The sequence below is a fragment of the Camelus bactrianus genome, chromosome 4 (assembly GCF_048773025.1).
Source record: "Camelus bactrianus isolate YW-2024 breed Bactrian camel chromosome 4, ASM4877302v1, whole genome shotgun sequence".
NCBI classification, from domain to species: domain Eukaryota; kingdom Metazoa; phylum Chordata; class Mammalia; order Artiodactyla; family Camelidae; genus Camelus; species Camelus bactrianus.
Window position 1 is genome coordinate 10310550 of NC_133542.1, and position 24211 is coordinate 10334760.

Here is a 24211-nt window from a genome sequence, read left to right on the forward strand (position 1 = left end):
TAGATTCCACATATAAGTGATATCATATGGTGTTTTTTCCTTTCTCTTTCTGGCTTACTTTAGTTAGAATGACAAAGATTTTGGATGTAAGCTTGTCAGTGACATTTGGTGCCTTTTGAATGTCTGGGAAAACAGATGTATTCTTTAAGTTGAACATCATTATGGAAGGCTGCTCAACACCTCCTCAAAATTGTCACTAGAACAGGGGCAGATCCTTCGAGGGTGTGGAGGTCACTTCCACGTTCAGCTGCTTGTGATGTGGGCTGGGCGGTGGGGAAGGTGACAGTGGAGGGGTTAAATCACATTGCTAGTGTGCAGGAGGAGTTCGACACATTGTAGGCTGGCACCGCGCCTGGGACACAGTCGGCTTAATCCATTTTTTAAAGCAGGAGTGCTGCGACTTGGCCTCTCCCACCTCTCCCTAACAATCAGGCCTTTCTTGAACTGGCCAGTCCTTTATTACTCATCTGCTCCTGACCCACTGTATAATTTTGCTGCTATGGAACTGAAAGCGAGGACAGTATTAGATAATGGCTTAAGCTGCAAGCCTTTTCAGAGATGCCAATAAGGCACACTAGCAGATTTTCAAAAGATTCCTAGAAGGAAACAAGTAAATGTTGAAAGTGAATGTCCCAAAAGCAGTGGCTGCCCTGCATTGGGAACTGTCCCCAGTGGCTCCCTTTGCCCACCTCCTACTCTTGGTGGCTGCCAGAACTCGTGGCTGATGAGCTGGAATCACGGCTTAGGTATTGTTATTTATCCCTGTCAATCAAGCTGTCCCCTTAATTTCCTCACGTGACCTACTCTTAATGTGACTACAGAGTCTGGCTGTGTGCTTTTCCCGTTATGCTAATAGAGAATTGTTGAAGGAGAGAGGAACCAAAGGTGATGTGTTAGTTTTAAAAAATGATAGCTTTGGGAGCGAGTTTGTAAATTAACAGCTTTGCATTTGTGAGGGGAGAAAATTGATGCAGAGAAGAAGTTTCCTCAAAGGTTTATATTTAGCTTGAAACACTATGAAAAATGTTTAGAACGGAAATAGTCACATGATGTCAGATCTCCTTGAAGTCATCAGACTTTCTGCTTAGATGTGAATGTCCATAACCCTGCTGAATTCCTGATTTCTAGAGGATACAGCTAGCATCTCATCCCCCAAAAGAAACCATGGACTTGGGGCTCCTGCCTGGCTTTGGGGAGGTGGCTGATGTCTCGAGTAGCCACCTAATTACATCCAGTCCACACTGGGAGACTTTTTTATTTTTAGATTAAAATCAGGATTTATTTTTAAAAATTTTAGTAATTTTTTTTTAATTGAAGTACAGTCAATTACAATGACACACTGGGAGACTTTTGAAAATTGAGGACTATCCATAATTGTGGTGGGACAGCAGGAGTAAACCAAGACCGTGCCCCAGAAAAATTGAGATGAATGATCTCCCTAGCGTTGTACCTTGTCCTGGGGGGTAGCTTGATTTTTCAATACTTCTTGGGTCTACTGACTTCAGCAAAGGATAGGTTTGATTGCTCCAAAAAGCATGCATAGAGAATGATCTATGCCTTTCCACACAGGGTCTGGCAGAATCACTGGCTCCCCTGCTGTAATATGTTCTGATCCTACTGGTGCTGAAATGAGTGAGAAGAGTTTATGAGTGCATGGATAAATAAGAGTGGTCTGAGTAATGTGTAGAGGGGGCCCAGGCCTCGAGTCTTTCAGAAGTAATGGATTTTATCAGGAGTCTTCCATAGTTCATCTGGGGAAGCAAGTCCTCATCTCACAGCCTCCCACCAGCTCTTTCCAAGTCCCTAGGATAGGAATTGGGAGGTTTGCTGTTGGCACGTGATTTATATAACACTTGCTGCTAGCATGTGGGTAGGCACATGCTGCCTTAACAGTTTGTGACAGGTATCCTGAGGGTTCCAATCATGGCCTCTGGGGTCGGACTGGCTGGGTATTAATCCTTAGAGGGCAAGGCACTTAAGTGGTGTGCCTCAGTGTTCTCCACTGTGAGATGACAACAGTAATACTAACAGCATAGGCTTGTTAAAAGGATGGGAGATTTATAACTGTGCCTGGAAATAAAGGTTAGCTGTTCCCAATAAAGGATATTCATAGCATCTGCACCCAAGATGATTACAAGGGGAAGAGCTGAAGCATCTGCACCCCATTAGATAACCCTCATCTTTCAATACCTGTGTTTTACCATCTCCTGGTATAATTAATCTTAACAATTTTTCTTCCTCATCACCAGGCTTGGGAATAGGGGACCCATGTCCCTAGCAGACTCATTAGGAGTTTGCTAAAGTCATGGGTAAGTCTCTTATCTTGACTAGACCTACTTTTGGTTATTTGAGACAAGCAATGGAACAGAAATTTCAGGACATCAAGATGTCTAGAAGCCATTCAAAGGGTTATTCTGCTGCCTTTTTATTCTCTATTCAAAATAATTTCACACGACACTCAGATATCATCACGTTTAGCTTTAGCCTGCTGCATGTGTGGTGAATTCTTCCAAAAGTGATGGCAGATTTTCCTCCCTTGCTTGCGGAGGCGCCCACAGGTGAACTTGTCTACCATAAGGGTAATTCTCAGTGAACTGTTTCCTGGGTTTTTTACTATTCCCAAGGACAGAAGCAAGTTGAGTTCACTAAGCCGCTCCACTCTTTTGAGGCTAACATGAAAAAGTAACTTGTTAGGGTTTTTGAACTAAGATTCTCAGGGGAACTTTGAAAACATATATTTCATTTGCTGCAACAATGGAAATTTTATCTTTTTGAGAACAGGTGTATACAAATCTTGGGGTGTGTGTGTGTGTGTGTGTGTGTGTGTTTGAGAACAAAAGTTGTCACAATTGATTGTTTCCTTGAAAAAAGGTAAAGGACTTTAAATATATGGTGAAATTTCAGAGGACTTTCAAGCCTATAAAATGGAACTCAGCTAAGATTTTAGTGAAACGTTGCCATACTAGAATCCTGTTGGATTTGCATAAGCTAAAAGCCATGTAAATTATTTTCCAAGATCCTTTAACATCATACTGATACACAAGGGACCAGGGGAGGTAGCCCCAGTTGATAAATACTCAAAGTAGAATACCTTTTAAAAAAAATTGAAGTATAATAAGTTTACAATTTTGTGTCAACTTCTGGTGTACAACATAATGTTTCAGTTACACATATGCATATGTGTATTCGTTTTCATATTCTCTTTCATCATAGGTTACTACAAGGTATTGAATATAGTTCTCTGTGCTATACAGAAGAAACTTGTTTATTTTATATATAGTAGTTTGTATCTGCAAATCTTGAACTCTCAATTTATCCCTTTTCCCCTCTTTTCCCCCTGGTAACTGTAAGTTTTTTTCCTATGACTGTGAATCTGTTTATGTTTTGTAAATAAGTTCATTTGTCTTTCTTAAGATTCCACATGTAAGTGATATCATATGATATTTTTCTTTCTCCGTCTGGCTTACTTCACTTAGAATGACAATCTCCAGGTCCATCCATGGTGCTGCAAATGGCATTATTTTATTCTTTTTTATGGCTGAGTAGTATTCCATTGTATAAATATACCACGGCTTCTTTATCCAGTCACCTGTTGATGGACACTTAGGTTATTTCCATGTCTTGGCTATTGTATATAGTGCTGCTATGAACACTGGGGTGCAGGTGTCTTTTTGAATTAGGGTTCCCTCTGGATATATGCCCAGGAGTGGGATTGCTGGGTCATGCAGTAAGTCTGTTTTTAGTCTTTTGAAGAATCCCCATACTGTTTTCCATAATGGCTGCACCAAACTCCATTCCCACCAGCAGTGTAGAAGGGTTCCCTTTTCCCCACACCCTCTCCAGCAGTTATCATTTGTAGACTTCTTAGTGATGGCCATTCTGACTGGTGTGAAGTGATACCTCCTGGTAGTTTTGACTTGCATTTCTCTGATAATTAGTGATATTGAGCATCTTTTCATATGCCCATTGGCCATTTGTATGTCTGCATTGGAGAATTGCTTGTTTAGGTCTTCTGCCATGTTTGGATTGAGTTTCTTTGTTTGTTTTTGTTATTAAGTTTTATGAATTGTTTCTATATTATGGAAATTAAGCCCTTGTCTATCTTATCTTTTGCGAATACTTTCTCCCATTCCATAGGTTGTCATTTTGTTTTGCTCATGGTTTCCTTTGCTGTGGAAAAAGCTTATAAGTTTAGTTAGGTACCATTTGTTTATTTTTGCTTTTATTTCTATTGCCTGGGTAGACTGCCCTAGGAGAACATTGCTGAGATGCATGTCAGAGAGTGTTTTGCCTGTTTTCTTCTTAGAGGTTTATAGTGTCTTGTCCTTTATTTAAGTCTTTAAGCCTTTTTGAGTTTATTTTTGTGTATGGTATGAGGGAGTAGAATACATTTTTGCTCTAGCCTTACCTACCCTACCTTCCACAAGGATGCTCTGAACTCAGAATTAAGGTCTCAGTGAGATCCAGGTTCACCCAGAAGCTACCTTGGAGGCGAGAGATCCTGGGAAGGTGATCAAGGACTGGACCTGTCATCTGGAAAGCCCATCACCTAACTGTACTGCACACCATGATGCCACTTTGGTTGTCTCCTTTTTTTTTCCTTAAAGGGAGGAAGGGGCAGCGGATTAGCTCCCAAATTCCTGGCGGCGTAGTTTTAGCTCTGTCGTTCACCACCGCTCTGCCCTGGAGGCCCTTTATTTGACCCTCCTGTCTTCATATCTGGGTGCATCCTTCCTTCCTTACCCTGTTAGTCTTTAGTATTGGCTTCTCGTTAGCATTCCTGCTCTTCTACATTTTCTGCAATGTCACAGAGGCTCGAAGCCTAGAAATGACTTTGCTTCCCTGCCAGTGGGGTTCTGGTTTATGGTCTCATCAATGAGAGGTTCTCACCTGATGTTTGGAAAGTGGACAAGGAATAACCAGCACTTCCCCAGCTGTGGGAACATGTGCCTGGACTTCCACTGGCGGCAGCCGTGGGGGTTGACAGTAGTTTTGGGGCGTCATCTGTGAGTCCGCAAGGCTGGTTCCCTGTGATTCTTGTCCACTCAGCTAGCTGAAACCTGGCAAAGGCTATCGTGACCTTTATTCTGCTTCCACAAGCCCCTCCAATTGTTCTGTGAGTCTCTGATACTTAGTATTAAGTTATTTTCTGTGTAAAATACTTGAGTGGCTGCTGTTTTTGAAACCAAAGTATGGTTGTTAAAGCAGCCAGCTTGTAGATAGCCTGTGACAAGACTGAATAGGAAGCCGCACTGGACTCTGACTGGAGCAGATGTCCCCCGCGCTGTAGCTCATGATGGTGCGAGACCTCCCCCGTCTCCAGCCTTGCAACTCAGGCGGCCACCAGGCAAGCGTGCTTGGCCTCTTCCCTACATGGAGACAAAGGAAACTGCTTCTTCTGCTTTTCCTAACAGCATCACTCTCATAAGTGTTACCATTTCCCCTCACTTAATAGGAAAGGAAACGGGGGTCAGGGAGTTTCAGTAGTAGAAAAGCTACCAAGAGGCAAAAGTCTGCTTTGCATCAGTTTTCCTTTGCCATTTTCACACACCTCTGAATTCTTGTCTAGAGCCGACCTCCTTCGGAGTCCCTTCAATGGAATTCTAATTCTCTATTTCCCTGTGGTATTTTGACTGTCGTTATTTATTGTCAGATTTTAAAATTTGCTTTCTAGAAGACTTTCTAGCTGAAAGAAAAAAACTGCAATGATAATAATAATATTAAAAAAGTGTCACTTATTAAGCAGTTACAAATGTCAGACACTGCTGTTTTAATTGCTCATTTAATCATGAAAATTGCTCATTTAATCACGAATGATCCAAGGAGTCATGCATTTTTATTATCTCTATTTGACAAAAATGAAAACTGAGACTCCCAGAGGTTTAGTCCAAATTAATAGAGGTAGTTTATAGCAAACCCAGATTCCCACCCAGGTCTCTTTATCGCCAATGCTTCTGTCGATTCATTTAATAAATATTTTTCGAGCGCTCGGTGTGTGCTGGGCACTCCTCAGTCCGCGGTGGAGCCGGGCAAGGGAAGCGAGGACACACCCAGTCAGTGTGGAGCGGGAGATGAGAAGGTGGGGGGTGGAGTTCAGCGTGAAGAGCTTGTGGTGATTGACAAGTGCACACATCCCACCAAGAAGCTGTCACGATGATCTGAGAATAAAATACAGGTATTTTTCTTTGAATCTCTGTATATTGCTTTTTCAAAAAGCTACAAATTTGTCAGCATATAACTACCTGTTAAGTAGTTTGAAACTGTTTAGTAAATGGATCTGTGTGGCCTAGGGATGCTGTTAAAAAAATACTGATACTAAGGAAGCCATAAACTGAGAAAGTTTGAGAACCTTGGGCTACAGGTTAGAAGTGAAATAAATTTGAACTTTACTGATGTGGTCTTAAAATTTAACCAACTGCTCTAAAATTCAGGTTTCCTCCTTTCCTCACAGCACATCTCAGTCCTCATTAAATGTATGTGCTCTATGCTTTGCTTAAAAATTCTCCTGAAAAAAAAAGTGATTCAGATAAACAGGGTTTTCTCTTTAATAAAATGATGCACCTTCCAATTGCTATCACTAGTCTCACACAGCTTTTTCATTTTTCAAACCTTTATTAAAGTGTCACTTCTATCAGGAAATTAATTATGAAAAGAGGAATTGAGTGATCGGAGCCATAATTTGAGAATGGACCAAGAATTACTTCTTCAGAGGATGCTTTGATCTTAATCTATCATTTTGTGCTGATGAGTCACGAGCCCCACCCACCCCTGGGGCTGCCCAGCAGAGGTACTGCAGGTCATCTAGAGCTTGGGCCTCACCCTTTGCCCACAGGCAGCCCAGGCTTTGAGCAAAGGCCCCACATTCATGTGCCACCAGTGATGGTCTAAAATTGTCTCTCTAAAAATTCAGAACCTATTTACTTCTTTAAGGAACTTGTGCAGTATAGTATTTAGCATTATTTTTTTCTAAGAGGTAAATTACTTTATGTTGACCTGAATTTATACACTTGCTGGTCAGTGATTTCTGTGTTCAGGTCCATTGTGAGTCTTCTGATGTCATTCTCACAGAAACTCCTCACAGTTTACGAACCAGTGGAGTCTTGTTAGAAGCAATCTCTGGACACTCATTTTAAACTAAATATAACTGCATTTGCGGATGTTGCTTTTTTAAAAAATCATTGTTAGTGGTATCCTTCCCAAACCCCTGAATCCTTCCTTGATCTCAGAGCATTTTAATAAGCTCCCAAGATGGTAAAAAATAGAGACTTTCTTTTCATAAGGGAGACAACAGAGGTGCCCAGAAATTTAATCAAGTAGTTATGGGAACAGCATTAGACCTGGCTCAAGTCACATATCAATGTGGCGTATTTATTTTCAAGTCTCAGTATAAACATCATTACTTTAATGAAGCTTTCATTTGTCCACAGACCTGTGAAGCACATTCTGTTTCACACTCTCATGGCACTCATTCTGTGGAAGCACCCGGCGTTGAACGGGGACTCTAGTGCGGTGGCTTCTTCCCCGGCAGACTTCCAGTCTTCTTGGCTAAGTAACCATGCTTTTTTTGATTTCTTGTACCTGTATCTTCAGCATGTATCACCCTGCCTGGTGCTTGATAAACATTATAGAATGAGGGAAGGGAGGAAAGAAGGGAGGAAGGCAGGAAAGAACAAAAGAGAAAGAAATTAAGGGGACAGATGGGTCCAAATGTTACTTGTTGAAACTCATGGTGACCACAGTAATTAGAGGGACCCAGGCCTCTGCTTTTAAAGTGTTACTTTTCTAATGATAACAGTAGACCTTGCATGTCAAAGGAATAGCCCTGCTAATGGTACCTCCTTGCCAAGCTGTATAGATGAAAAATAAGGGGAAAGGCTTAATCAGCAATTGTGAATATCCACTAGTCTTTGTATAAAACTTATTACTATTTCCTCACAATAAAATATAGGAGGAACAGAATGATGGCAAAGGCTCATCTCAGGGAAAAAAGCAGGCAGGTGGCTCTGATGACCAAAGAACTCACTGCCAACAGCTCTGAAAAGAAGGAGCAAAGCACAGACAATGTGGTTCAAAAACTCTGAATTGTACTGGATCATTCTTTCCCACCTTCTTTGTCAACTGGTCACAATCAGTCCCCCTAGCCTTTCCTCCTCAGAATGCAAGCTCTGGAAACCAGGGAGCATGGTTTTAACCTTGCATGACTTTTACTTCCCTCTGATAAACGCCCTCCTTTCATCAAAAGCTGCTTAAATCAGAGGAGTTCTCATGTCTGCTCCCATTTCTTTCATGTGTGAGTTGAACAGATATCTGGGTTTAATGCTGTGACCATCAGCAGGGGCTCCTGAACGAGCTAATGGCTATATGGGTGTGCATGTCCAATAGGCCAGGGGCATCCCTTTGATTTATTGACCTGGTCTGGCGACCACCCTGTCATCTCTAAAATGCCCACCACTGGTCAGAGGGTTCCTGGGGAGGGAGTGTGACTGGCTACTTGTGAAATCATTGCTGCCTCTTGGAAAAGCAAGTAAACCTTGTGCCTGGCTCCATCACCTCACCTGAATGGGCAAGGTCGGTAACTTCACTGTCACCACAGCATAAATAATTCAGATTGGGGGATGAATTTATTGATTTTTTAAAAAAAGGAAAACCATAGATTCGCAGTCTTTGCTTGTTAATTTAAGGTGTCATGGCAGCCCCGGACGTCCAGAGCACTGGACTTCTGCTTTGGCTTTGCACGCACAATGGCAGTTAGTCAGTGAGCTAGGAAACAAATTCTTCAGAGGCAGACGGCAGTGAGTTAGATGCCTACCAAAGAATGTTTTGAAGAGGGATTCGTGAGTGTATTCCATATTGGGAGGACATTGGAGGGCCTTGAAAACTGACACAGAGGAGGCCCCTGAGCGATGATCAGTCTGCACTGAGACCAGTTCTGAAGAGAGTTAGCAGAGTGTAAACTCCTCCAGGGCAAGAGCTGAATTTCACTTCCCTTTGTTTCTTCACTGCTGTCTTCTCATCACCACCCGGGGTAGCTTCTACCTGCTTGTAGGCCAGATTCCTCACTGTCAGGTACATGGGGGTGCAGTTTATACCTGATGCCCGTTACTCTTTACCACTCACTGACTTCACCACAGCCTCCCATGAACTTGCCTTCAAGGAAACTGCCCTCAAAACTCAGTCTCTTTACAATGAAAATTATTCATCATTATCTTATTTAATTACTAAATTTAATGGTCTGAACTAAGTCTTCATCCTTTTTTTTGCCCTACTCTAGAAGTGAACATCTGACCACCAAGATTTCTTCAAACTTTCTCCTCCATTGGCTTCCGATGCACTGTGTTATCTGAGGTCCTCTATTCTATCCTCTCCTTAACCCCTCTTTCCTCCTGTGCATCCTGGAACTGCACATCCTACACACTTCTCTATCTTTACTGTCTTGGAGAGTGGACCCTTAGATTTTCATCCCTATATCTGACTGTTTTTTTTTTAGTAATGATTCACCCAAGTGAGGACCAAGAGTATGTCTATTTTAAAATCTCTTGATTCTTGTTGCAAATCACTTTCTAGAAAGGTTATCTCAGTTTGTGTTTCCACTTCCAGGACATTGGGATACCCACTTTGAGGTGCCCACGTCAATACAGAACGCTAGCTTTAAAGTATTTGATAATTTCTTAGGTGGAGTTAACAGTACAATGGTTAAGCACCTCAAAATGCTGCATGCTCTAAGCTGCTCCTGTGCTTTCTGCCCTTTTATGCTGGGCATCTCTGAGGAACTGTGAGGAGAGAGAAAGTGTCAGAGGACCAAGAGGTCAGGGGACTGAAAAAGGACAATGATCAGATTGGGCTTGGTTCACAATAGTCTCGTGCTGCTGGGGACTGACCCCCTTTTATGACCCATGTAGACCTGTGAGTCCTGAAATTAGGTGCAGAGAGTGGGAGTGAGTCTATTTCCCACACCTTCCTTATTGAGTTTGGACTTGATCTAGTCAAGAAATAGGTTAAGAAGCGTTATTCATTATTTCCTCATTAGTAATGCAGTGTGTAGAAATTCTGCCTAGATTTGAGTGGGTCTTCCCTATATTTAACATATAAAGCTACTGCCATTATTAGTGATTTTATACATCTTCATGAAAGCTGGGACTAGACATACCAAACATATACAGCCTCCTGCCATGAAAACCTGGAAAGAATTCTCAGTATCCCTTAGTTTGCTTCAGAAATATCACCGGCACAAACATTTTATGAAAGGTACAGTGTTCTTACAGAAGGATTTACGAAGACAAATAAGACCCATACTCTGGGAAGCTCTTAATTCAGAAAGATACATGTGCCCCAAGGTTCATAGCAGCAATATTTACAATAGCCAAGACATGGAAACAGCCTAAATGTCCATCAACAGATGACTGGATACAGAAGTTGTAGTATATACATATACACACACACAATGGAATACTACTCAGCCATATAAAAGAATAAAATAATGCCATTTGCAGTAACATGGATGCACCTAGAGATCATCACACTAAGTGAAGTAAGCCAGAAAGAGAAAGAAAAATACCATATGATATCACTTATGTGTAGAGTCTAAAATAAATGAGACAAATGAACTTGTTTATAAAACAGAAACAAACTCACAGACATAGAAAACAAAATTGTGGACACCAGGGGAGTAAAGTGGGGGGTGGAGAGCTAAATTGGGAGTTTGAGATTTGTAGATACTAGCTACTATATATGACATAGATAAACAGTAAGGCCCTACCGTATAGCACAGGGAACTATATTCAATACCTTGTAATAGTCTATAGTGAAAAAGACTATGAAAATGGATATATACGTATAGGTATAAGTGAATCACTGTGTTGTGCACCAGAAACAAACACAACATTGTAAACTGACTATACGTCAATAAAAAAAGAATGAAAAAGGACCCATACTCTGCTTTCAAGTAGCCCATTTACCCAGTTAAAGAGGTAAAACAAATATCAATGTGACTAAGTCCCAGACGTGACTGAAAGCCAAGTGCCACTCGGTTAAACAAACAAGAACATGAATGAATATTAGAGGAATCATTGGGAAGGAAAATGTATAATCTGACGGAAATGGGCCAAGTTTCACAAATAATGTGGCATTTGATGTAGACATAGAGGGATGGGCATGGTTTTTACAAGTAGAATGAAAGTCTGATTTGGGGAGAAGAGGCAGCATTTTGAATTGAAGAAATTGTGCGTTAGCAAAGGTTAATGCAGGGAGGAAAGCATCTTCTCTAGAGGGGTGGGTTCATGTCCCAACTGTGGATGTTACATGTCAAGATGGTGAGACTCTATTTTTCATTAAGTAGCCAATGGGTGCCCTCTGAGAGCCCCTGAAGGAGGAACATACTTGATGCTGAATTTTATTGTGAAATAATATTCAGCCCTGTGAAGTCTAGATTAGAATAAAGAATGGGAGTTTGATGCCCGGTGAGAAGGCTGTTATTCCATTAGTCTAGGGAGGGGGTCAAGTATCCCTGAGACAGGGAGGCAGGAATAAGACACATGAGGAAAGAGACGCAGAGGGGCCTGATGGAAATAAAAGTGAATGACTTGGCACATAATTAAATTTGGGACGAGGGGATAGACTTCAAGTCCAGATGCCCAGGAGACTATTTAAATTATGGTGTTATTAATGGATAATGAATTCAGAGAAGGAAATGATGTAGGAAAAGAAGTGAGTTTGAATTTGAATGCATCTGTCCATTTTCATTCATTTTTTTGCTAAGCAGGCAGTGGAAGGTTTGGGAAGTAGGAGAGAAAAATTAGGTGGACACATCTAGGAACAATTAGCATGGTGACCTTGGGATGAGCACAGGACTGAAGGTGGGTGAATCGGATTCCTTCCTGAGGAACAGAAGAAAGAGGGGAGTGCCAGTCCTGCTTGGCTGACAGCCGTGTGCCCTGCAATGTGGAGCAGGGTGATCTGAGATCAGAGGGAGGAATGAAGGCGAGGGAGAGAGAGAGTCTTGGTGGTGCTGGAGTCCCTAAGAAATGACTGCATCCCTTTCCATCATTACTTGAGCCTTATAATAAGTTTATCCCTTTTCCTAAACTAGTTTGAAGAGAATTGCTGTGATTTGTGACCACAGGCATCCTGACTATTAACACTATTAAAAAGTCAGAACTTGTCATCAGACATTTCACTTCCATTTTCAGTGTGCTGGAGGATTTATTCTCTCATTCATTGAACATTTAATAAGCCCCTGCTCTGACCTGGGCATTATGATGGTCTCTGAAGATAAATTGGATATTGAATTGGAGAGAGGACTGAATGGAGCAGGAAGGCTTTGAAGTATGTCTGGCCCCAAAGTCAAGAGAAACCCCAATTTATGAATGGGTGAAATTCCAAGTACCCTTCTGTAAATTGGCTGTTTGACAGTTAGAAGAGATTAGTCCCCAGAAACCTCATTGTGAACGGTGGCGATGTGCCCGGGAGAGCTGGGGGAAGCCCACTTCCTACCCATCCAGTGGGACAAAATAGACATGAAAACAATAGTGTGATCACAGACATAGCATGTTTTTCGAAAAAGCTCATGTGGGACACCATCTGAGGACACCAGGCATAGGTCAGACTTGGGTGGATTCTCATGAGGCAGCCGTAGCATGTGGAACACGGTTGTTAAAGTTCACGATGTGTGAGAACAGACAAGAGCAACTTGGTGGTGACAGAGCCTCCTAGGCCTCCCGGCTGTGAGGAGAAAGGGGAGTTCTTTTGGCCCTGGCATGCAGTTGAGTTCTTAGTTACAGTTCTGTGAAGGATGGTTGTAAGTCAGGCATTTCCGCGTGAGGCATATATGTCAGATAGGCGCAGTTAAATTTCTACTGTCTGTGCGATAAGGACAAACCTCATGATAACATAATTGTGAGGTTTTGTGTTCTGAAATAAAATATAAATGAAAGAGATAAAGACTACACATGTTCACTGAGATACTTATTTCATTCATGCATTCACGTACGCATTTCACAAGTCTTCATTAAGTCCTTCCATACCTTTCGTATGTTCAGCAAAATGCCACACCCTGAGGATACAGAAGTAAGTAAACTTGGGAACTCCTAGTCTAATAATTAGACTAGTTAAAAAATAACAGGAAAAAATTATTGGAGCACAGAAGTCCTTAACACAGTTGTGGATTCTTCTAAGATTGTCCTTCTTTTTTCTCCATAGCATGCACTTCTCCCAGACATAAGGCATATATTTATTTCTTGTTTATTTGGCTTTTCTCACTTGAATGTAAATCCCATGGGGCAGGAAAAAAAATGAAATTGGGCCTTCCCAGATGTTTACAGGAAAAAGTATAAAGAATGAGTACCATTAACGAGCCTGTTAAGGACAGCATGGGCAAAGGCAGGGATGAAAAACGACATCTCAAGTGGTTTTGTCACAGGCTCCTTGCTGGAAGAGCACTAATATGATAATAAGAAATGTAAATAATAAGGAAAATATTACTATAGGGCCGGTGATATGCAAGACGTCGCTGTGAGCATTTTGGGTCCATCACCATGTGCAGCCTTCACAAGCCTGGGCGGGGGCACTAGTATGGTTGCTGTGTTACAGGAGAGGACACTGAGGTACAGAGAGACTCTCAGCATCTTGCCAAAGAGCATATGACTGGTGGGGACTGGAGCCAAGATTTGAACCCAGACAGGCTGGTGGGAAATTAGGTTGGAAAGGTCAGACAGGGACCAGATCAAAAAAGTCAGCATAAGAAATGGAGATTTTTCTTGGAGACAGTGGGGAACCTCTGAAGAGGGGTTTCTGAAGGGGTTCGGACTGATCAGATTGGGATTTTAGAAAGAGTGCTCCAGAGAGAGCTGGAAAGAGGGAGGGAAGAGAAGAGGTTATGGCAGCAATTCGTGGGGAATTGAGTCTGAATTAGAACTACAGCAGCAGGTAGAGAAGAGTCAAAATTACTGAGGAAATGTAAGCCATGAGGAAGATGAAATATTTTGCCAATTTACACCCCTTGTAGCAAGGTTTGAGGCTGGCTGTTGCACTGCCATGTCGCCCGCACTGAATGATTCTATAATTTTAAATTCTTTCCAGTTGAATAGACAAACACATCAGTGTTGTTTCTGTTTTCCTTTCTTTGCTTGTTGAAGATATTTTTTCATGCTTAGAGGCCATTTGTATCTTATATATACAAAATGTATTTTGTCTATTTTTTCTTCCATAATGCATTTTTTAATTGATTTCTAAAGTCTCTGATATCCTTTTATATGATTCAACACTGCTCAGGTAGAGCCAGCGAGGACAATGGTAGGGAGTTAGGGTAGAAACAAAGACTGAAACACATGCCAGATGCTGCAATATGTAGTGGAGAGTGAGCTGGCTCTGTAAATAGCAGCAGGAAATTGTGTGTAAGGCAAGGCGCATAATACACATCATGGAGGGAAGAAGAGCTTTTGTAAGAGGATGGAAAAAAAATCAATGATCTAGAATTGGCACAGGACTTCAGGAAGAACTCCAGGTGCACCCTTTTGCCCTGCAGCACGTAAGTCAAAGGAAAATGATCAGTCCCTTGAGGGAAGAAGCAGCTGTCATGTAAGGCCAGATGGTAAAGAGAGAGTTCAGGGAAGGTGTATGAATTAGCCATTGCTGTATAACAAAGAAGTCCAAACTCTCAGAGTGTGTAAGCATTTATTTAACTTATGTGTCTGTGGTATATGGGGTTGGCTGACCTAGGCTGGACCTGGTTTGGTCAACTCATCTAGGGCATCTTAATGTTGTATGGTAATCATCCTCCCCCAGGGCCATTGGGCTAACCTGGGCATGTTCTTCTTCTGTCAGTACAGGTCCCGTTGTTCAGGGCAGGTCACGTGGCCAAGCCCGACATCAATGGAGTGGGGAAGTGTACTGTTCCCATGAAAGTAGAAGAAAGCAGTGGATGATCTGTGACAGGAGTGGAGTTTACTTTATGGTCAGTTGTAGTTCTGGAGAATACAGGCAAAGTGAGGGACATCAAGGAGGTTCAGAGGTGGGCAGAGCATGAAGAAAGATGATGTACCAAGCAGAATAAAGAGAATGATTCAGAGGGGCTTGAATTTTGCAGAGAGTCCAGCGTGGGTTGTGGAAGAGAGCAGTGCCTGGGTTTAGCTGGGCTGAAGGCGTCTATCAGAACTCTGGTGGAAAGTTGTTTGGAGAACTTGTTTTAGGCGATGTCCCAAATTCCCAGAGAAATGTTAACCGATAGTGAAACATCAGTTATACTGATAAGATTTCATAGTCGTACTCCTTTGAGATTTCAGTCCTGCTCCCCAAGTGTCTGCTCCCCATCATGCATGGACTGTTTAACAGTATCTGTCTCTTTTAACTCAAGCCGGGTAGCTGAGGTCCCAACTGAGGGGAAGGTTGGGTCCGTCTATAGGATAACTTCTATCACTACCTCATTTGATTAAGTCCATGTGAATTATGGTTATGCTTTGAATAGCATCCAAGTATTTTATTTGGCAATTAGTTAAATCCTATTTACCACCTAATTTTTAACAGGAAATAAAGAGACTTCTTGAAATATTTTAATTGGTAATTCTTGCTTTGATTTATACGGAATCTTAACACAGGTGTGAATTGTTAAAAAAAAAAAACTTTTATGATGGAAAGTACACACCTGGGAACTTTTTGGCTCAACGCATTTGCAGCCCTGAGACAGCCAGGATTCTTCGCTGTGAAAGTCCTCCAAGGATTCGCCTATTCCTGTTCTCCCCGGGCCACACATAAATATTAATTACCCTTAAATACAGCCCATTTTCTCCCATCGACAATGAAAAATTTAAAATGCCAGGATAGCGTGAGAGAAACTCGAATCTAAATAATTATTACCTGGTGCTGTTTGTTCCCGGCAGAGGGATTAGAATGGGAGCTTCTGACAGAGGGGGACTGTGTGCAGGCACGGTCTGTGGACGATAATTACAAAATGCCAGAAGGAGAGTCTTGAATTTTTCAAGAGGCTTTAATGACTCCCAGGACATTGGGGTAAAGCCACATGGATCTCGCTGAGAGAATATAAACTCAGCATTACAGAAAAATCGTCTGGTTAGAATGTAGAACAGGAATAGATTCTAAACATTCAGTCTGCATTGTTTGGATGGTCGATGGGGAGTTTAATGTTATGAAATGTGGTTTTTTCATCTTTCCACCTGGCAGAATGGGACCTGAAGGGGTGGAGAAAGTGGAAGAACAGAATTATATCATTTGAATTATATTTATAAAGATCACTGACCTACTTCATCCTTCTTTTTCTGAGGATAAAGGCATAGATATGACGTCCTGAAAGCATGTGAGATCAGTTGGAATAAATTAAGCTGTGAAGACAATAAGAATGTAATAGAAAAGCACAATCTGTGTTATTTAAATCATTCGAAGAATGCTAAAGAAATCATAACTAAGGTCTCTATGACACATAACGATAATGTGTGAGATAGTAAACCTGTGTGGTCTTTAAAAGAAATTCTTTAAACAAAAGTAATGAAAATATTGTGTAAACTGTTGGAAAGATATAAAAATGTAAGGACTTAAATAATAATTAAAACTTCAGAAATAAGCAGTTAAAATTATATTATTTCCTAATATTTTTCTTTTTAACTACGGTAGACTGATTATAAAAGCAATCGGAATTCCTCATAGAGCATTTATACCAAATATAATATAGTCTGAAATAAACATCATCAACTTTACTTTTTTTTAAGATTTTTTATTGATTTATAATCATTTTACAATGTTGTGTCAAATTCCAGTGTAGAGCACAATTTTTCAGTTATACATGAACATATATATATATATTCATTGTCACCTTTTTTCTCCATGAGCTACCACAAGATCTTGTGTATATTTCCCTGTGGTACACAGTATAATCTTGTTTATCTGTTCTACAATTTTGAAATCCCGTCTATCCCTTCCCACCCTCTGCCCCCCATCAACTTTACTTTTGTTCACTTCATGAAATACTACATTTTTCAAGGTTTGAGAATTTCATTCTGCATTATATTTAAATATTTTGAATTAAAAAAGTGAGTCAATGATTTAGAGATGCTTGTATTCAGTGCAGGATGTTAGGAGACTGACTTTGTATATCCTTAGTCTGTATCAAAACTCTTCATCTTATGACAACACTGAATTATTTGGCATGGTATTACTGTTGAGTTTTAAGGAACTGAATTTTCATAAAACATGACTAATCTTCATTTTTTAAAAAAATTAATATTATTTGGAACATAAATGTTCATGATTCATCTTTTCATTGAGTATATAATATTATTTTTCTATTTAATGCTTTTTAAATTAAATTCTGTTTTCTCTGATATTAACACTGCTACATGAATGACAGCAAAGAAGCTTTATCTTTTTTTAATTTAGCAAGAATATTTTTGCTTATCATTTGACATTTTTGTTCCACAGCTAGAGGTAGTTTTCTTACAATCATCAACATTTATAAATTAATTTGACACATTATAGGAGTACGTTTCATTTTTAAAGGAGGGAATAACTTAAGTATTTAATTTATTACTATCAATGCTATATTTGATCTTATTTCTGTTATTTCACGTAATATTTTTTGATTCTATACATTCTTGTTTTATCGTGTTTCCCACATTTTCTTTGCTTGAAAGTTTTCTTGTTTCTAATAGGTATAGTCTGTCAACATTTCATAAAAAAAGTAGAAAATAAAGTGGCTTTTGATATAAAATTGTTAGAATTTCTAGAGAAGCAAATGCTAGCCTGGGAATCCAAGAATGACTGGTGAACTGACCCATCAAAGGACCTACTGTCTCTGAAATCATCTTGGAAGCACTGAGTTTGAGAATATGGTGCTTGAGCTGATGTCCACCATGTAGGAAGCTGGACTCAGGAAACTACCAGTGCCCTTCCCCCTGCCACCGCCACCACCTCCATATCACCTGGGAAACTGGAGGCTGGGTGCTGGTGTGCTGATGCAGGAAAACCTTAGCTCTCCACAACACTGCTTGCCAATAGCTTACATAGAAAAAGAGGCCCCGGAGAGCTTCTAATTCTCTTCCACTTTCCAAAGTTTCTGTGCTCTTACTTGATTGGTGAGAGCTACTTTTCACCCCAAACCTTACCTGTGAAGGATTCTGGACATGCCCTCTAGGCTCTGTGTAGGGAGGTCCCATAGAGGGAAGGCGGGGTAGAAGGGAAGCCGGCCAGTCCACAGTATCTATTCTAAGGTAGCTATGTTCTAGTTGTAGTCTTGTTTGAATTTGAATCTTATTTAAATTATTTATAATTTTCCTGTTTTAGGAAATCAGTCTTAAACTCTAATTCTATAGTTGCGAGAGGTAAGTGGAAGTTCTCAGGCTTGTTTATACATAAGTTATTGCTTTCTAATCATTACATTTTATATTTTATACAAATATATGAAACAGAATTTAATATTATATGTGCATATATAAATATGTAATTATAAATATAAATTATATGTATCTTAAAATGACTGATTAACATTTGCTTGTAAGTTGATAGGCCTATCTATTATCAGAGCCATCTTCCATTTTATGATTGATATTCTGAATTTTTTCTTAGGTGTTTTAATGAAAAGTTTTTTAAAAAAATGTATCTGAGAGATCTGTGTCTATCCAAAATCATAATTTATTGCCTTCAGGATGTGTAATACACTATAACAACACATTCCCTCCCCAACATATCATTCTTGTAACTTAAAGCTATTTCTCAATCTTAGAAATTTTGGGGGCAATCTTAGAAATTATTATGAGATGTTAAAATCTGGACAGTTTCCCCAAAGTAGCTTAAAGCAGAGAGATGTGGACCTTGTGGGGTTTTCCTCAAAATCATCATGAGCTGGCATCATCCTTTACAATATCTTTTATGTCAGTAAATATGCTCTATAAATAATCCAATTGCCTGATATTTAAATCAACTCAGTAAATGTTAATTGTGTCCCTAAGATATTCTAGGATGCTAATGGGCTCTGGGCCTTCAACAGTGAATGCCTTGCCCCACCCCCATGGAGTCAGGATCTAGCATGCTGTACAAATGTAATGTAAATCAATACACACTAACAGAAAGGCAAAACAGAGAGGAGTGTCCTTAATTCTGCCTGGGGTTTAAGAATCAGGGCAGATTTCACAGAGGAGGCAACAGCTGACCAGAGCGCTCAATTTCCTAGTTAAAACAGAGCCAAACAGAGGATGATCAGAACTATTGCTTTAATTAAAAAAAAAAATCAGAATAAATGTGAAACACCTGGGATTTTTATTTCTGTTCAGAACTGTAGAAAAATAAGGGTGATGATGATGACAGTGGTGTTGATGGATGTTACCGGTTACCGACCCAGCATCTGGCTGGGTCCGCTTCGCCTTTCCTGGCTAGCACCTTAATTTTCCTTCTGCTGCTTAAGCCTCTTCTGAACTGTAGCAACCACGTGGTTTTGGAGGTTGACCCCAGCTCAGGTGTGAGCTGTAATTAATCTAAGTCAGTTAACAAGATCCCATCCCCCTGCCAGTGGTTGGCTTAAGAACCCAAACCTGTAGTAAACAGAGTGGGGCGTTCTCTGTTCTCAGAGATAGGTTCAGGAGAGGGCACGAGACTATATTTGGGCCAATGAAATGTAAGGGCAGTTTTGAAAAGGGGATTCTGGGAAACTTTTCCTTATTCTTAGAGGAAAACCTTAGGGGGGCTCTCTGTTGCTGGCCTAGGAATACGGCTGTCATCTGATTCCCAGCCTGAAGATGAAGCTGGTTACTCAGAAACGTTCCTCACCCCTCCTCCTGCTCCAGGAATCACAGGGCAGTAGAGACAGAGCCGTTGAGTGAACTAAATTTGAAAACCTGCCTGACTTATGGATTTCCAGGTATGAGAGTCTATAAATGGTCTAATTGTTCAAACCAGCTTTACTTGAGTTTTCCATCACTTGTTATCAAAAATGTGTCCATTTAATCACAGCTGAGAATAAAGAGCTTGCCTAAGAATTAAGATAAAATAATGTGACAATCTTTAAAAAGAAAAGAAAAAAAAGTAGGCAAGGGTGAAACCAGAGAACTGAAAATATTACAAAGCTAAGATAAACGAGAATAAAAAAGTCTACCTAGAATATAATTAAAAGTTACAAATTAGGCAAAGATTCCTAAAATTGGGCAGAATTCACTAACTATTGAAAAACCATAAAAAATGTTTTAGTGTATGGGAAAGCTCTTACAGATTGAAGGGAGCAACTGATAGGCATGTTACTTTAGGAGTGATGGAGATTTAATATACAGGATTTTCGTCAAAGGATAGGTAACAGAAATTTCCGTGCAAGTCTTTAAGACAACACATTCCTGGGTTCAACCCCAGTAATTCTGATAAGGCAGGTGTGACCGAGTCCCTGGCACACACAGTTTTATGGACTGTTCTCAGGATGACACAGGTTTGGATCTCAGTGTGACTGCCTGCATCTGTTTCTCCCTGTTGTCTCTTTCCACGTGTGCCTCTCGGAGTTGCCTGCATCACGCTGTCCCCCTGGGCATGCTTTTGCCTCTCTGCACGTGGCTCTTCGTGCCTGTGTGTCTGCTTCTCTGAACCTTCCTGTTTCTGTCTCATTGTCCCTCTGCATATGCTGTATCTCTTCTCCGTCTCTCTGTATGTGTAGCATATCTGTGTGTTTGTATGGTTGTGTCTCTTGTATCTCAGTGTGCTCCCTCTTTGGATCCCCTTGTGTATCTGTGTAGACTTTTCTCTGTGTTACTTGCATGTCTTTCTGTGTGAGTCTCTCTTTATAGGTATCTCTTTCCTTTGTATCTTTTTTTCCTGCCACTTAAGTGAGAGCAGACACAAACTTAGTCGTGCCTATTAAAAAAAAAATATATATATATATATATAAATATATATATATAAATACATATATTTGGATGTGGATATATATATAAGTCACATCCAAATTCCCGGGAGTTGAGTGACCGATACTCCTTGAGGAGGCTCGGTCAGCCAGTAGGAGTCCTCCCCCTCGCCCCCACCTCACCACGCTTCAGCGAGGTGAGATCACTGGGCGCTGGGAGAACCTGTGTCTGCGTGAATGACGATGAACTCACAGCATCATTCACACCTGTTCAGCCCTTGTCTCAAACTCGCACAACAACAGACAGAAAACTCCCAACACTGAGGGCAGACTTGGTACTCATTTCAGTGGTCCTAATCGTAAAATACTACTACTTGCATGCAAATATCACATAGTCAGGTCACTTCTAAGTCCTTATTGGCTCTTGTGCTCACACAGATTTCCAGGGCGGGGCCATCGAGCACAGCCACGCCTTGTCCAGCAAGGACACCTGCAGCTTCCTCTGCAGAGCACGTCTGTGCAGCACTCACTTCGCAGTTTGGCCGGCAGCACCCCTCCTGCCCTGTCTCGCTACTCTCTGCCTTCTCCTTCATGAGTTCCTGACTTGGATACCTGTCATGTCCCAGTCTGGACATTACATGGATTCTTCCTCCTTAGTTCCTCTCAGGAGAGCTCCCAGCTTGGGATCACTCAATCACCTTCTGCTTCTGCAGGTCAGATCTCTCCTCCTCCCTGACCACCCTTTTCTTTGGAAAAAGTTCCAATCCAAACACCCTGTCTCCATTTCCTTATGAATAGTCCCATAGTATTTTCTGATAAAATACAGTTCTGGTATTTCCTAAGGTAGTTTTTAAATATACAAGCCCCAAATAGGTTTGGTGAGTCAGATAATAAGGGATGACAGCCATCCTTAGATCTCTGGAAGGGAAGGGACTAAAGCCCAGGTTCCACCCTCTGTGCCAGCTGTGTGGCCTCGGAGGGGCTACTTCTCCAGGCTGTTACTGTCCACGAGGAAAGTGGGGAATTGGATCTTATCATTGCTAAGATGTGGTTGGTCATAAAGTTTTCTAGTCATCATAGAAACAAATTTTCACTGAAATAAAAACATGTATTACCATTCAACCTATGAATGGTATTCATAGGAATTAAAAACCATTGTCTTTCATGCTCACATTCCAATCAATCAAAAGTTAGTTTACTTTCTCAAAATAAAGTTGCACTTGTGTTTTGCACATAATTCCTAATTTGGTTTAGTTCATGTTTTCTAATTTAGACTTTTGTAAAACTTCTACTGAAGAATAATCCAATGGACTAGAAGTCATTTCACTGCTAAGAGGAAGAATCAGTCCTTAATTTCATCTCTCATCATGAATTCCAACAACTTAGTTTACATTCATTCATTTACAGTACATTCGGTGCCTCTTTTCACACTTGAGAAGTTTGAATCTAACATATTTAAACTGGTACGAATGTACTGAGATCAAATGCAGTATTTGGCTTTTTAATCCCCAAACAACAATGCTGTTTAAGACAATGGGACCTCAAGTACATTAATGCCTTTTGGTTCTCTCGTTTTCCTGAAAATGAAGTTGGAATCTTCTTGGCAGTAGAGAATGCTACACCTTCATGCTTTTAGAAAATATGAGTTCTGTCCAAGATCATAGCCAAATAATGTAGTAAACAAATTGTAGAAACCAGAAAGTAAAATGAATACAAAACACTTGGTTAATTGACACGTGAACAGGGAGAGGCGTAGAATGTTGACGTTGAAATTATTTCAATGGGCGTATCCAAGAACATACATTTCAGATTCTGAGATAATTTTTAAAAGACTTCTGGCTTCAGAGATTTCCACCATGCACAAAAAGCTGCTGGTGCTATTATTAGCTAAGTCGTAAGTCATTGTGCACGAGAAAGCTCTGCTTTGGCACAAAACACTCTGCTAACTTAAGCTCATTAGCTGATGCAAAGAAAAATAATAACAGTAGAAAAAACATAAATTGAACCAAATCTTGTAATTTGTATATTACTGATTTTCTGTGTCTTTACTTTTATTTATTTTAACTGACATATGGTATCACTGTGAATTAAAACTTCACTACAATTGTGTTTTTTCACTACTCCTAGTATTTGTAGCAGAATTTCTGCTTTATCTGTTAAAATGCCTTGCTATTTCTTGGATATAAATCGATTCAATACAGTTAGATCTGTGCCTGTCATCATTATTTAAGTCTACTTTCTTATTTCACTTTAAAATATTTCCTATAAATTTTACCCCCTTAAATATGAGAAAAAGAATGATGGCAATATTAATTTCAAGCAGATAGTTTTGTACACTGTTTTATTCTAACCCTTGAATTTTACTTAAAGCATGTCTTTGTATGTGGGAAAACTTAGATATATTATTTTATTTTGGGGACTCATACACTTGATTGTACAGCCCGCCTTTCAACTTTTGTAGCTTTGTCTTTTATCTGTATAAAAGGTACTGATGCCAGGTTTTATTCACATTTTTACCTTTTATTGGATTAATCATGGTTGTTTTAAATTTGAAAATTAAATCAATTTGTAGCATGTATACACAAACACACACACACTCACATGTGAATAGTATTGCTTATCTTAAAACTTCTCTCACTGGTATTAATCCTTTGTGTAACTCAGATAGCCCACAATAACTGGATCTTACTATATGGGAAAGAGAAGTGTTGCATTTTATGGTTTTATCTTTTCACTCCTCCACCATCCTATTCAGCTAGTTAGAACTCTGGAAACATGGCTGAGAGTTTTTAGCTTGTGTATTTTGTGGAGCATGTGTATCTCAGCACTGAGATGGTTGTAACCAGCCGCAGTCACTGCTCCCAATGTTCCCATTTCCTGACGTCAGTAAATGAATCTGTCAGCACCTATTTTCATCAACAGCATCCCTGGTCAAAAATTCTTTCTGAAATTCATCAACAACATTCCTGATCAAAAATTCAGTACCTGGAGGTATTTTCTTAAGAAAATGTTGGTGAAAGGGCATATTTCATAACTATCCAAAAACATATCTGATAGTTCTTTTTCTTCCATGTTTGAAGATTACAATGGTTACACAGGCAATTCTTGAAATATGCCCTTCTCTCTGAGAATTTCTCATGTAACTTTATTTTATTTATAAGTAGCATGATTTTTTCCTTAGTAGCTTGTTCATTTACTTATTTTATATTTATAATTTTATGAGGTTATTTGGCAGTCAGGAGGGCTCTCATAAATGTCCTGTTTCACTACTTTTTCTAGACACAGCATTGTTATTCTCTGCCTCTTTTTAATTGAGGCATGATTATGTGATTTGATTTGGTCAACAAAAAGTGAGTGAAAGTTCTAGATTGTATGTCGCTTTAAAAAAACACTTAA

The 24211-nt window shown here is 40.1% G+C and overlaps 1 long non-coding RNA gene across 5 annotated transcripts in view; it reads left to right on the forward strand.

Annotated features, from left to right (window-relative positions):
• Nucleotides 1-24211, forward strand: part of LOC141577436 (uncharacterized) — a 686006-nt gene that overhangs the window by 286468 nt on the left and 375327 nt on the right. For 4 of the 5 annotated variants that reach the window (XR_012506310.1, XR_012506311.1, XR_012506308.1 and 1 more), the window contains one exon: nucleotides 7428-7549. The exons of the other annotated variant lie outside the window; for it this stretch is intronic. This is a non-coding gene — a long non-coding RNA (uncharacterized LOC141577436). The remainder of the gene's footprint in view (nucleotides 1-7427; nucleotides 7550-24211) is intronic. 5 annotated transcript variants of the gene reach the window in all.